Here is a 14,556-nt window from a genome sequence, read left to right as displayed (position 1 = left end):
TCAGATCAGAGTCATAAGAGCAAAGAAAACTGAATGATTTTAATTGTTATTGCTGAAAAGCACACATTTTATGTATATTTCCAGGTTTTGTAGCATGTTCATATTTCTAACTTGTATAATTTTGACAGGAGATATTTTTAAGGAGAGCAAAATCTTTTGGGATATTTAAGTTTATTTTTTTTATATACATTGACATAGGAGCAAAGGAATTTGAATATTATATTTAACAAGATATTTTTATGAAGAGCAAAAATTAAATAGAAGTAATTTAAGGTTTAAGTTTGTTTCAGAATAATATTCCTGTCTGTTTTCATTCATATTTATGTTCCAAAACATTTAGTTTTAGTGTGTTAAATAAATGTTTATCCTGTTCGCCCACGACCTAAAGTGTGTATTGAATTTTGGCCCTTTGTACAACTGAGTTTGACATCCCTGCTCTAACACCACAACCAAATCCCAGGGGGGAACTCTGGTCCGCACTGGAGGTCTCATCCTCAGCACACCGTGGAGGAATCGTGTAACTAATTTACATGATTCCTCCACGGTGTCGGCTCCCATATTGAGATGCCCAGGAATGTAGGTCGCTCTCAGCGAGTGGATTTTGTCCTGGGACCACACAAGGATCTGGTGCGCCAGCTTGTTCAAGGGGCGCGAACGCAGACCTCCCTGGTGGTTGATGTAAGAGACCACCGCTGTGTTGTCGGTGTGCACCAACACATGGTGACCTCTCAGGTGTGGGAGGAAGTGCTTCAGAGCACGAAATACAGCTAACATCTCTAGCAGATTGATATGCCACCCCTGGTGGTGATCACTCCACAGACCGTGGGCCGGGCGCCCGTTCAGCACTGCGCTCCAACCGGTTAGGGATGCATCCGTCGCAAGCGAGATGCGGCGACAAAGAGCTCCTAACATTGGGCCCTGATTCAGGAACCAAGGTTTCCTCCACAAGTCTAAGGCACGAACTGCACGGCGTGACACTTTGATCTTGTGAAGTGGGTTTCCCCTCGGGGAGAACCCCTTGGTCCTGAGCCACCACTGTAGGGGTCTCATGTACAGCAGGCCAAAAGGTATCACGTTGGACGCAGCTGCCATCAACCCCAGCAGTCTCTGATACTGCTTGACAGTGAATGACTGGCCTTCCTTGACTCTCTCGACTGATGTGAGGATCGACTGCACACGAGCAGGAGACAATTGTGCCCACATCGTGGTCGAATCCCACACCATGTGTAGGTATGTGGTCCTCTGAGCGGGACGCAATACACTCTTCTTGGCGTTCAGTCTCAAATCCAACTCCCCCATGTGAGACAGAACAACATCTCAATGTTGAACTGACATCTGCTCTTATTGAGCTAATATCAACCAATCGTCGATATAATTGAGTATGTGGAGTTGAGGCGATCAAATTCAATGCATTTACATTTGCTGCGTTAACGCTTTTGAAGGTGCATGTATATGCCCCTTTGTGTATTACTGAAGACTTATTATTTGTACTCTTCATCTTTGTGTGCTCCTACAGTTTCCTTTTAGATACCAATTAGATGTGTTTAAGATGTTTAGGATCTTAGACGCCTGCACTGAAGTCCAGATCAACTTCATGGCCACTGGAGCTGATCGCAGACAGTCACAAATCAAGCTTGCTTATAGTCTCGTGAATCTACTCGCTTCGCTCTTGGTGTGATTTGGCACCTCATGGATGACGGAACAAAAAACTTGTCGGAGCCGCAACTCTTTTTAATACACTGATAATAGCATGCTTTCGAATGAACATTTTAATTACAAAACAAGGATCTTGAACTTTGCACACAGCATACCCGGTCAGAAAGTCAACGCATTTCCACCCCACCCTGAAAGAGCAGTTCTTTCACTTCCTCAGAAAAACAGTATATTCCTGTAAACGGTGTTAGCTAATCTTAAACCTTCACACGTCCCCAGACATACGGTTTTATCAGCGAGCCAATATTCGTCTAAACTGTCAGGAGAGGAATGGGCAAAATCAAAATTTATCTTCTGAGCCTAAGCATCTACTAAATTTACAAAAAGCATTTAATAGCATTCAACGTTCATTGTTACAGTTGGTTTTAAATTTAAAAACAGTACTTCCTCTAAAACAGCCGGATAAGGTACTCTCAACTTTAGACAGTAAAACAATTGTAAGGTTGAGTCATGTAAGTGTTTAGGGTACGGGTAAAAAAAAGAAATTAGCTTTTACTAAACACATTGACAAATTGCTGAAGAAACGAAAAAACCAAAATTGGAGTTCTTGTATTGTTTAAGAAACTGCTTATTCGAAGGTATGTGCCACACGAATTGGACATCACTGGACACACATATACACACACACACACACACACATTTTTTTTTTGTAATGCATTGTGTTCATTATAATTAGGGTATTCTTAATGCATTATGTATTATAAATTGATTTGATGTTCTAACAAGAAATATAGCAACAAAATGTGATGTGAGATTGTCCTCACATTGTAGAGATCTTATACAATTATCTTATAATAATGGTTTTCTAATTTGAGTGCTACACGGTTTTCCCGGGAAATTCACTGCAGTACAACCCACGCATGAAATATAATTCTGCAAGGAACCCCAATACCAGGTTTTCAAACGTAGATGACAACAAAGGAGCAAAGAAAAAAAAACTGCAACTTACATGCATTAAGATCAGATCAGCAAAGCATTTTTTTTATTTTTAGCTAGGAGAAATGTATGTACCTGTATAACAAATCTTCTCTTCACTGCAAGTCTCTAAAGCCCAAAACACACTGTACGATTTTAACATCTAAGATCATTTATATTTCAACATTAGATCTATTGTATTTAACACGCATTAAGTTTTTATATAATTATACGAATTGACATTTCTATTAAAAATTTGCATCTAAAGTTGCATCTAAAATTATAGACGTATATAACACACACTGTTGCTCAATATTTAATTACTGCTTCAGACGCAAGGTGTTTTTCATTTGCTACGAGAAAACACAAGCAGTATGTTTAACATGGATATGCAGACGGTTGTTGAGGTAATGAACAATTCTGAACGGAGAGGCTTGAATGTGGCTTTTGGTTCTTTATTTGTAGTTCTTTATTTTTATTTTTTAAGTTATAGTTATAATTACGGTGCAGGATCACAAATCAACCAAAGACCAAATGGGTTCCAGTCAAAGATTAAAAGGTTGTTAACTTCCCTGGAAAGCAATCTTCAGTCCTGTCTGGACACAAGATAAAAAGTGGTAGGTGACAGTCTCAGTTATGCATAGTCTTCTACTGTTTCACTCTGGTCTGGTTGTAATTACTCTTGTAAGTAAGTAGTGTGCGAGATCAATCCTAGTGTTCTAGATTAATAGCTTAAATATATATTTCAGATATTCAAATTTCTGGGTGAAGTGGATGTAATATACCCCGCTGTGGTCTTCACAAGGCAGGCAATCATAAATGACTTAAAGCGGTCAACTGGAGAGATGTAAATGAGAAAACAACATTGTGAAGTGCCTTTTTATTCCATTTTAAGCCTTTCTTGAAACTTTCTTGAGCGTGAGGGTGGCAGAAAGAGCCCACAATATAAATAAATATATAATAAAGCATTGAAAACAAGATTATTCAGAAAGCTCTTCTCCTTTTTATCATCATCACCACTTTACGTCTCGCTTCTGCTCTTCTCTAGCTTTCATCCGATACAATAAATGAATACATGCACGTGAAGCTATCTGAAGCAATATGTATCGTGAAATAGAGCTATAAAAAAACTTCCTTTGAAATTGACTGAAGTGCTGAAGGTTTTCATTTCCGCAGCACTTAAAACGTTACAAACGAAGCTTCAAATATAAGACTAATCTAACCTCAGAAGCTCCATGCAAGTCAATAGTGTCATTCAGCTAAATGCAGTTGAGTGTTGATTCAGTTCAGCGATATGCAGCTGTACAGAAAGCATCAGTGTCAGCATGTAAAATATAGTCTGATATGTGCTTTGGAGCCTTGCTTGAACAGAAGGAAGCAGTGTGGACACTTGAAAAATATCATAAAAGAATTTCTTTGCAAAAAGAAACTCACTTTGAATTGCAAATTTTTATTATCTCTATTTGTAGAACATAAAATGTTGAAAACTGAATCATGAACAGAAAAGTCAAAAACAGCAGTAAGTATGTGACGTGCTGTAAGAGATTGAATTTGCATTTTCATTCAACCCGTCTGGCACTTTTGTAAGGCAAAAGACACAATAAAGCTTTTTGGTTAACTAGAACGCTATAATATCTTAATTATATTTTTTATATTTGTCTTTTAAAATCACAAAAAGCAAAACAATGCAGTCATTTTGAAATATTTCAACTATTCTAGGGCTGTAATTTAGAGATTTTGGAGCAATCTGATATTTTTTCTTTTGTCCTTGTGTAACACCGATGTGGTGGCTGTATTCTTTCAGAGGTGTGTAGAGCTCTCCAAACGTACAATAACATCAATGACAAAATTTCCTGCAGGAATCCACAGAAACAGATGTGTGAGGGTTCAGCTCCAACACAAATTAAACAAACTCAAAGGTTCACTCAGTGTCGTATAAATTTGTAATGGCTGTTAAACTGTCCTTTTTCAGCCTTATTCACAATTTAAGTGGAAAACTAAATTAAACATTCTGGCATGATTTCTAGTTTTTATTCTGTGTGTCTTACCCTTCACCCACAAGCCTGAATAAACATAGGGTAAAGGTGGGTTTAACATCATACAGCCAGCCCTCTTTGGTGCTTTATTTAAGAGAGCAAGCTGTAAGACAGACATCTCTCAGGCTTTACAGAAGAAGAGCTTCTCTCAGACTTAGCACCGCAGTCTACAGTTCAGTCCAAGTAAGTATGTATTCTGTAGTTAAGATTACTTTACCTAAAGTATAATGCTAATTAGACGATAATAAAATTAAATAGAAATGAGAACTAGGGTAGAGGTTGGATTCCTAACATTTCTGTGAAAAGAAAATACTGATATGAAGTACATAGTGTGTATTATGAGAATAATATTTCAATTAATTATTGGTATTATGATTAGTTTTCTTCTGCTCAAATCTATGAGGCTCGTGGTTCAAGTCAGGATACTCTAAGCATAAGGACTAGAAACAAAATTATTACCTTTGGTGGTTCATGCTCGCATATAAAAATTATGGACACATGAAAATTGTTTTGAATAATCCAAAAAGTTTGTCGGATTTGCTCCAAAATGTGATTCAATTAATGCAAAAGTTGACATGCAGGTATCTCCACGATGTTTTAGCTCAGGGATTCCCAAACGTTTTCATTCCACAACCCGCCTAAAGCAAGATTAATGTATTTCAAGACCCACCATGATATTTGAGATCATAAACAGCGGATATAAACTGTGAGCGTTGGTAAACTCTCTCATGCTCTTTTGTGCGCAGGGAAGAGCGGAGCACAACCCAAAGCTGACTTAGCAGTTTAAACAGCAAAGCATTAGCAGTCAAACAGAACTAAGTAGTAGATTTGTATAACTTTCAATGAAAACTAAAAGCTGATATGAAAAAACTTACTTCAGCCAATAATTTACTTTTGCTATGGTTAAATAAATATTAAGCAATATCTTAAAGATTTTTGGCACATTGTTTTCCCTATATAGCGTTGATATGTCTAGGAAATTCATGAAAAACGAAAAAGTCGGATCGGTTAATGGACACACACACCTAGCAAGACTGTGGGATGGATAAAAAATGTTTTCTTGTGAGTCTGTTTCATTTTATGTACTTCTAGTATTTAGCCTATTTGTGATAAATTCGATTTGAATGCTGGACAATAGAAATAAGTGAACATAACTGAAACAGTTTTCATGACATTAGAATTTTCCGGTGCATGCAGTCTCATGCAGAATAAAGCAAAGTGAATAGAGTGAGCAAGTTTCTTCTCATAAAAATAAATGACTTTGTGCGACTCACAAATGGGTTGTGAACCACCACTGATGCGGATCAAACATGTTATGCGTTATTTCAAGGGTGATCCGAGGGCACATGAGTAGTTTTGACTACTGGACTTTTTTGTTAATAAAATCTGAACAATTTGGCAAAAAAAGCATGAGATTGTAAGCTGTATCGATAAATGTCTTAGCTTATGTAGACCTACCGTACTGTAGAGTAGGAGAACCCTCGTAGAGTTCAGAGTTAATCAAACATGGCCCCTTAAATGCTGCACCCTGAACATACTCAAAAGGTTTTAGAGAAGCATCACCTTGTGTCCAAAAATTATATGAAACATTCAAAAAAAAGGTAAGAACGTTTTGTTTTTTTGTTTCGTCACGAGATTGGATAGAGTCCTTGGGTCATGCCAAGAACATTGATACAATAAACGGCTGAAGATCCTATCCTCCATTTTGATTTTCCATTTTGACTGTTAGTCCGATGATGCCTATTAAAAGATTCATCATCACAAATCACATCAAGTTTTATCAATCTATAGAAACATTTAAATAACAGCAATCCATTACCTTTACAGATTAAATGTTTTTGTTTTGTTTTTTTTGTGTGTTGCAGGTTCAGGCACGATGCAAAGCATTATTCCCAAGAGCAAAACCAAAGGTACTGACTTCTGTGGAGTGGACCATTGCTATTATATAATCCGCTCTGATCTCGGCTTATATATGCAGTCAAGCAATTTCAATAAAGGGTCAGACCTCAACATTTTCAGTCTGCACCCTGCATGCCAAAATGGAGACCATTACCTTGGTCATCAGGATGGCTACTTCTACATCATCAAGGGCAATTCTTACGCAGAGAGTCACCGATCTGTCGACAGACAGTAGTGCTGTAGTTTACAGTCTTCATCCCAACTGCCGAGGTGGAGACCACTACCTCTCGGGTTTTGGCAATTTTTACATCATCTTCCAAGGAAAGGGCACTTACCGAAGAACAACTAACATGAATCATGACTGGGATGCTGTAGAATACAAGCTGCATCCCAACTGCAGAGACGGTCTGTATTACTGGGGCTTGCGATTCCACTACTACTTCCTCAAGCCGAGTTCAAAGTGGGGAGTTGAATACTACAAAGGTACCAACTTCAACAAAGACGAGTGCGTCAATGTCTACTCTGTTCATCCTGATGTTCTTAACTTCCTGCCTGGTGGGCTGTCAATTACTAAAGGCCCAGCATTTGGCAGGTGGGAGAATATTAAAACTATAAATAATGATAGCAACACGCCAGTGAAGTGGCAAAATAAAATTAATAAAAAGGTTGGATACAATAAAGAAAAGATGTCCCAGATCACTCACAACTGGAAGATAGCCACGTCAGCCTCGACTGAATCTGGAACCCTTGAAGGGTTAATTGCGAAGTGGCAGTTCTCTTTCTCTGCAGAATATGGAGGTTCACGTGTCAGCACTGAAAAGGAAACCTGGACCGAACTCACTGAAGTGGAAGAACAACTCTCACTCGAGCTGCAGCCAAATCAGAGTTTTTATCTGTGGCAATACAAAATGGGTTTTGGGCAAGAACCTGTGTTGTTCTGTCGTGATTTGAAGATTGACGATGTGCCTAACCCTCCAACTGAAGTCCCTCTGCCACCTGCATAATCATAAGAAATATCAGCCCGGGTTTACTCTGAGGATAACCAAGTGCTTCAGTTAAATACCTGTAGTAGCTTAGATGTGTGGAAGCATTGCTTAAAATGTAGCAGAGATTAGGGTGAATAAAGTGAATAAATATCACTTTAATTTTTAATGGTTAATACAATTAAATACTACAACAAAAAAATATTGCTTTAGTTGTTGAAGTGGTTGATTAAAAGTCAGTAAGCACAGCATTTTATATTAATTTGCACATGCTGTACATGTAATTTTCTACATATTTTCACACCTAATTTGGATTATGCTTTCAATATATTAAAGCTACCATAAAGTCTTTGAGGTTTCATTAAGTCTTTGTCTTTACCAAAGTGTTGTGTATGTCTGACGAATCCACACTTTCACATAGCACACATATGCAGAAAACAAAGAATTACGAGAACCTAGAGGATTGCAACTGAAATATGCATTTTTATGATCCATTACAGACTCCATCCATTCAAATAAACCAGGTTTGAGAAAGTTTGTTTATTAAGCTACATTATGGATTATCGATCAGGAGGATAAGAGCATATTATAACAAAGTAGTAATTGGGTGTTAGGAGTTTATTCTGTTTTGGGTCCCTAGTGGCCGCTATTGTGCTTTTTCTGTGATGTCTCTGTTTTTGTTTTTTTTTTCTCTGCCCTACACTGCATTTTCCCGCCATTTTTGATTGCCTGATTATTGTCAGACGTGTTGATCTAATTTACCTGCCTATTTATATTGGGCCTCGGGGGTGAAATGTCACTGAGTCTTCGCTTTAAGTCATGCTGGAGAGTGACCTGTTTTTCTAGTCTTCATCTCTGTCCTTAGCCAGAAAGTTAAGTTTTTTTGTGATTATCCTTTAAGTTTTGTTTGTTGCCTTGCATTTTTGGATTTCCACTGTGGATTTTAAGTTAAGTTTTCATGATTTTCTCAGTTCTGCCCTGTGCTGTTTATTGGACTTAATCATTTCTATTTTTTGAATTCTTTTTGATCTTCTGTGGATTCTAAGTTCTTGAAATAAACTCTGAGAAGACTTTTACACCTCTGCACTTGAGTCTCCTGAGTAGCTCACTTTGATTGAACTTTGCCTTTCACACCAGCGAGAAATGATTTGTAGATAATAGGAAATTTAAACTTTGATATCGATATCATATATACACACACAAACTATAAAAACACTTAGAGAGAAAAAAAAATGAATACATTTAGATATCCAATTAGTGTTATGGCGTGGTGCGGAAAGGAGCACACAAAGATGTCAGATAAAAATGAATAAATCCACAGTAGGGCAATTCTAGACTGAGGGTAACAAACACACAAGTACATCGATGAGGCTGGACAAATGAGTAGTTTTCAACATTTTATGCTCTGCAAAAAGAAACCCACTTTGAATTGCTAATTTATTATTATTTCTAATCGTAAAGTTCTTTTAATGATAAGTTCAGTTAATTTTAGGTACCATGAAATTGGTTTGGTTTTTAGCAGGGTCATCGCCATAGTAACTTACGCTCCACAGCTAGCCTTCAGGACAGGTTATGTTCTGGTTTAGAGAGCTTGAACTGTTCAAGTGAAGTGACACATCTCTGATGCAATAAAGCCACTCCCCCAGCTTCTCCAGGGTATTCGCAGGTTTCTAAGAGTTGTATTTAAGACTTTTTAATACTTGGCATGGAGAATCATAACGATACAGAGAAGTTTAGCTAACGAACGACATGCATCATTTGAAGGTACAAAATAATAATTAGGACATTTCAGAATTTCACTATTTTCACTATTCACTAGCTCATTCTGCCATCTTTCACAGGAGTTCTGATGTTTAGTTGTCTTTAAGTTAACTTACCATTCTTTAAGTAGTGTTGAGGCTTTTAAAATGTTTTGTTCATCGGGACAAGGAGCATCTTCTGAAGCGGGGTCTGGTGGACCAACTGTAAGACGGCAGTCAGAGTTTTATCCAAAGACCATCTTGAATGAGGATGAATGCAAAGAAACAATTGCATTCATGAACCATTCTTCTGATGAGGATGCCATCAAAAAGAAAATGAAATTGACATTTGACTATCGCCGCAACATGGTTCTTGACCTATGCAGTCAAGTGATATATTGACAGTCTTTCCACGATTCAAACACATGGTTTTAAGTGTTTATAATCATACTTTCCAACAATTTTACAATGCAGTGAAATGTATACTCATTTCTAAATATGTTTATTCAATGCCCATATGGTTTTATATCCATAATTTTTTGTCATACATTTCTGCCTCTTCTTAGATTGAGCAAAACTTTGTTCTGATGTTTGGAGGAGGAGTGTCAGGCAAGCTACTGGAAAAGTGGACCACTGTATTCAAGAAAAAAGTGATTCAGCAGTGCAAAAAGCTTCCAAGCACCAGTGATTTGGAAGAACTACTGCTCGCAGCTGAATCTCCTACTGGTATCTCAGAAGAGGGTGTTAGTTTTTGTAAGTTAAAATTTTGCTAACATAACGTGCGTTTAAACAGGTTGAGACGGCAACCTCTCTTCTATAATACTTCTGTTGCATTTGATCCCACCTTCTGCCCAAGGCCGGAAAAGACCAGGAAAGTGATCCGAGTTTTGACACCATTTACAACCCTGAGACTGCTGAGGCAGAAGTACTCAAACATTTGATCAGATTGTTATTGTTGGAGAGGTGGCCACAACATCAGTTTTATCAAATAAGAGCACTTTGGATATGTGTGCATCTGCTGTGCAGATTTAAATGTGTACAACTGCACAATTAAAAGTTGCTGGGTTAAGTCAGTCTGCTATAAATGGTTTTGTTTCAACTATGGAGGAAATAGTTTGAGATTCACAGTCAAGCCCAGGATGCAGCTTTGCTCTGTCTGTCTCCAAATGACATTGCTACTAAAAGGACAATAGAAAGTTCAATTCAGCGTTTGGGAAATCCATTTACTTTGTTCAATTCAGAAGCCAAACAAAAAAATTTGAACCAACTGAAATAGTGCTTGCAGGAGAAATAAAACTACTAGTACATTCGATCAAGTTGTTGTAACAGCTAAATTTGCCTATATTCCCATTTTAGAAACAGTAAAAGTCAACTTAAAAAAGGAACCGTCCACGATGGTCAAATTGTTGTTCAGAAGCAACAATTTGGGTTTGAATGTCATATAATCTTGGTGCTTGTTGCGCAACATGCCTGTTATTTGGTGATTTAGTGCAAAGAGATGATAGACACTGGTGTCTTTTGCTCTTACTTCTTCAGACATTGTATTTTCACCAGTCCTTACAGAAGGCATGACCATTTATCTTAAACGTTTAATAATTGAACATCAGCTTTGCAAAAAAATTTTTCCTGAAATAAACCTAATACCAAAACATCACATAATGATACATTACCAACGGTGTATAAGAAAAACTGGACCAGTTCTGCACATATGGTGTATGAGATAAGAATCTAAAACATAAGTTCTTTAAAACAATTAAAGAGCTTTAAGAACATTACTAAAATGCTAGCAAAAAAGCACCAGAGTTTTATGGCAATGCATTGGGAGTGTTTTAGCCAGTACAGATTGATTCTTGGTCCAGGGAAAATGGTGGAACTCGGTGGACTTAGAGGTGGCATGGATATAGCTTCCAAACTTGGAGTGGAGATATCAAAACTGGTAAGGTGGATCAAACATCATGGCACAGAGTATCGCGCTGACTTTATTATCTTTATTATGACAATGTACTGTTATGTGGAATACTGATGGAAACCCTCTGTTTTGTTCTAAGTAATCTTCCTGACTTTTCCCAATTCCTTAGCACATCCAATACGACGCAAAAACTTGATGATATAACAGAAACTATGCACTCTCTTTTTTCTAGCTTTAGATACAGTTGCTCCTTTGCACTTAAAAAAGATGAAAGAAAACATTCTGACTCAATGGTATAATGACAACACACGCACCCTAAAGAGCAGCCCGGAAAATGGAGCTAAAAAACTCAATTAGAAGTATTCCGTATTGCCTGGCGGGAGAGTATCCTGTCATACAGAAAAGCATTAAAAATTGCAAGATCTGATTATTTTCTCTCTTTTAGAAGAAAACAAACACAACCACCGGTATTTAGTCAAAACAGTAACTAAATTAACGAAAAATAAAACGTCAACAGGTGCTAACATTCCCCAAGAGTATAGCAGTAATGACTTCATGAATTTCTTTACTTCTAAGATTGATACCATCAGAGATCAAATTGTAACTATGCAGCCGTCAGCTACAGTTTCACATCACATAAGATCTCTTAGTGTAAGATGGTTCATTTGACTAACAGTATCACCTCTGTTTTGCTTCTTCTACCACAGGATATCCAGTCTGTCTGATGAGTCCAAGACTAGATGGTGGAAGATGTTTCAGTGGTCAACTTCCTTCATCTAATAATTGGATGACCAATTAATCTTATTTTGGCCATATTACATAATTGGTTTATTTTTTAAATATATTAATTTTCCATATTAAGTAGGTAAAATAAATGTAATTTTAAAGTGTGCACTGTTCTCGAAGGGGATGGGTCCCACCATGCTGAGTCTGGTTTCCTCTCAAGGTTTTTTACCTCCAAACCTTTGAGTTTTGTGTAAATCCTGTCTGCCTCTCTAGGTCCTTTCCAACCAGGCTTTTCAAAACAGACGTTTTTAATCAAATAAAAATGTTATTAGTTAAACAGGACTGCACAATTAATTCAAAAACAAAGTTAAATGTGAAAATTAAGAAATTATACCAAATATTATTATTGTAAAAATGTAAACTATTTTTACAGAACAATTATCTTATTGCAACAGCAATATTTCTGTATTAATTTGTATAACTTTAATAGCGGTAATACATAGTATTTTGTTAAAATCACATTACCAAAAATATTTACTGCTAGTCAATTAAAAGCTATAGAATATAGCTGCTTGGTGGGTCGAGATTTGACACAACAGGTGCTTTTTATACATTTTTTATAAACATTTTAGGTGAACTGGCAAATCCAACCTTATAAGGTTTTTACACTTGTGTAAATGAAGACTACACTGTAAAATTTGTTTTTTTTTAATTTTTCAAAATTAGACATGGGTTTTACTATTGATCTAATTCAAGATCACAGTGTGTCTGCAAATGCAATATGAAAACTTAACTTCTAAAAGTGTCATTGAAGTTATAAATTATACATATAGAGCAAACTATTGTGCGAGAGGGGATATGTAGTAAGAGTTACAAAAATAATGATGAAATACATGAAAATAATGAAAATGTAGGAAATAAGGAGATTAGTTTTCAAACATTGAAACGTCGAAGAAGTAACGTGGGTGTTGTATCACAGATCTTTAGAAAATAGGAAGGAGGAAGTAAAGTGATGTCATCAGTTTAATTTTTTGATTTTAATTATATTTATTCTGCATTTTGTTTTTGACTGCTGTACATAGCCATGGGAATGAGCAGTTTTGTGTATTTATAATTAATATAAGTTATAAGTTGATCACTTGTCATTTGAAATACGGGACTAAGTATGTACAATAATTTATTTAAAACAATAATTTTCGTAAAAAATTTCCATCGGGAAGCTATTTGTAGGCCTTACTCTTAATCTGAGTTTATCTTAACTAGCAGTGACGGCAACATGCAGAATCTTTAATTAGACAAATATTTTGTATCTATTTTCGCTGGAACAATATTAACTGTATATGACGGTTGACCATCTCAGGTGATTATGTGCGTTAGTGAAATTTGAGTTCATCTTATATGATCTTTTAGACATACTGAAAGCAACAACGGACCGTTTAGCTCAGATTTAACATGTTTTAGTAAATGAAATGTGACTGATAAAACTGTGAACTCACTGCGAGCCAGTGTATTCCATAACAGGGATGTTATCAGTCACTCAGTTTCTACATTTAATTATGTTAAATAGCTTTAATATTTATGAATTATTTTAAAGCGCCTAGGCTAGTTGGGCTAAAGTTAAAATAGCCGTTGACGTAAGACTGACATCACGAATACATATGACATCTGACGTTTGTATACGTATATCCTAACGTAAACAAGCGTCAGACGTCATTGGTACGTTGTTTGTGATTCTTGTGTCATGATTTGTCATAGGCTATACCAGCAATGAACCTGTTAACAATAAAAACTCGATAAATAACCAAGAGCGTTTTAGCATTCCTTAAGAAATCGTTTAGGTTATATCCACTTAAATTCCTTGCGTGAACAATTTGCTTTCTTTAATGCTGCAGAGCTAAAACAGCTAGTGTTTGGTCTGATTGGTCTAAATATAGTCTAGCCTCGAACTTGCAAAATTCGAATATAATCTGCAATTCACCTGATGGCTTAAGTTACATAGAGGGTATTTCCTTAACGCGTGTCTACATGTTTTAAGGTTACATGTTCAAAAATCGCCGCTTTTAGGCTTACAAAGAGTTGAGGCGATCATATTCAATGCATTTACATTACATTTAAACTTGTCGGAGCCGCAACTCTTTTTAATACACTGATAATAGCATGCTTTCGAATTAACGTTTTAATTACAAAACAAGGATCTTGAACTTTGCACACAGCATACCCGGTCAGAAAGTCAACGCATTTCCACCCCACCCTGAAAGAGCAGTTCTTTCACTTCCTCAGAAAAACAGTATATTCCTGTAAACGGTGTTAGCTAATCTTAAACCTTCACACGTCCCCAGACATACGGTTTTATCAGCGAGCCAATATTCGTCTAAACTGTCAGGAGACAAAATTTATCTTCTGAGCCTAAGCATCTACTAAATTTACAAAAAGCATTTAATAGCATACAACGTTGATTGTTACAGTTGGTTTTAAATTTAAAAACAGTACTTCCTCTAAAACAGCCGGATAAGGTACTCTCAACTTTAGACGGTAAAACAATTGTAAGGTTGAGTCATGTAAGCGTTTAGGGATACGGGTAAAAAAAGAATTAGCTTTTAATAAACACATTGACAAATTGCTGAAGAAACGAAAAC

The sequence above is a fragment of the Puntigrus tetrazona genome, unplaced genomic scaffold, assembly GCF_018831695.1.
Source record: "Puntigrus tetrazona isolate hp1 unplaced genomic scaffold, ASM1883169v1 S000000001, whole genome shotgun sequence".
NCBI classification, from domain to species: Eukaryota; Metazoa; Chordata; class Actinopteri; order Cypriniformes; family Cyprinidae; genus Puntigrus; species Puntigrus tetrazona.
Note: the sequence above shows the minus strand (reverse complement) of the source record.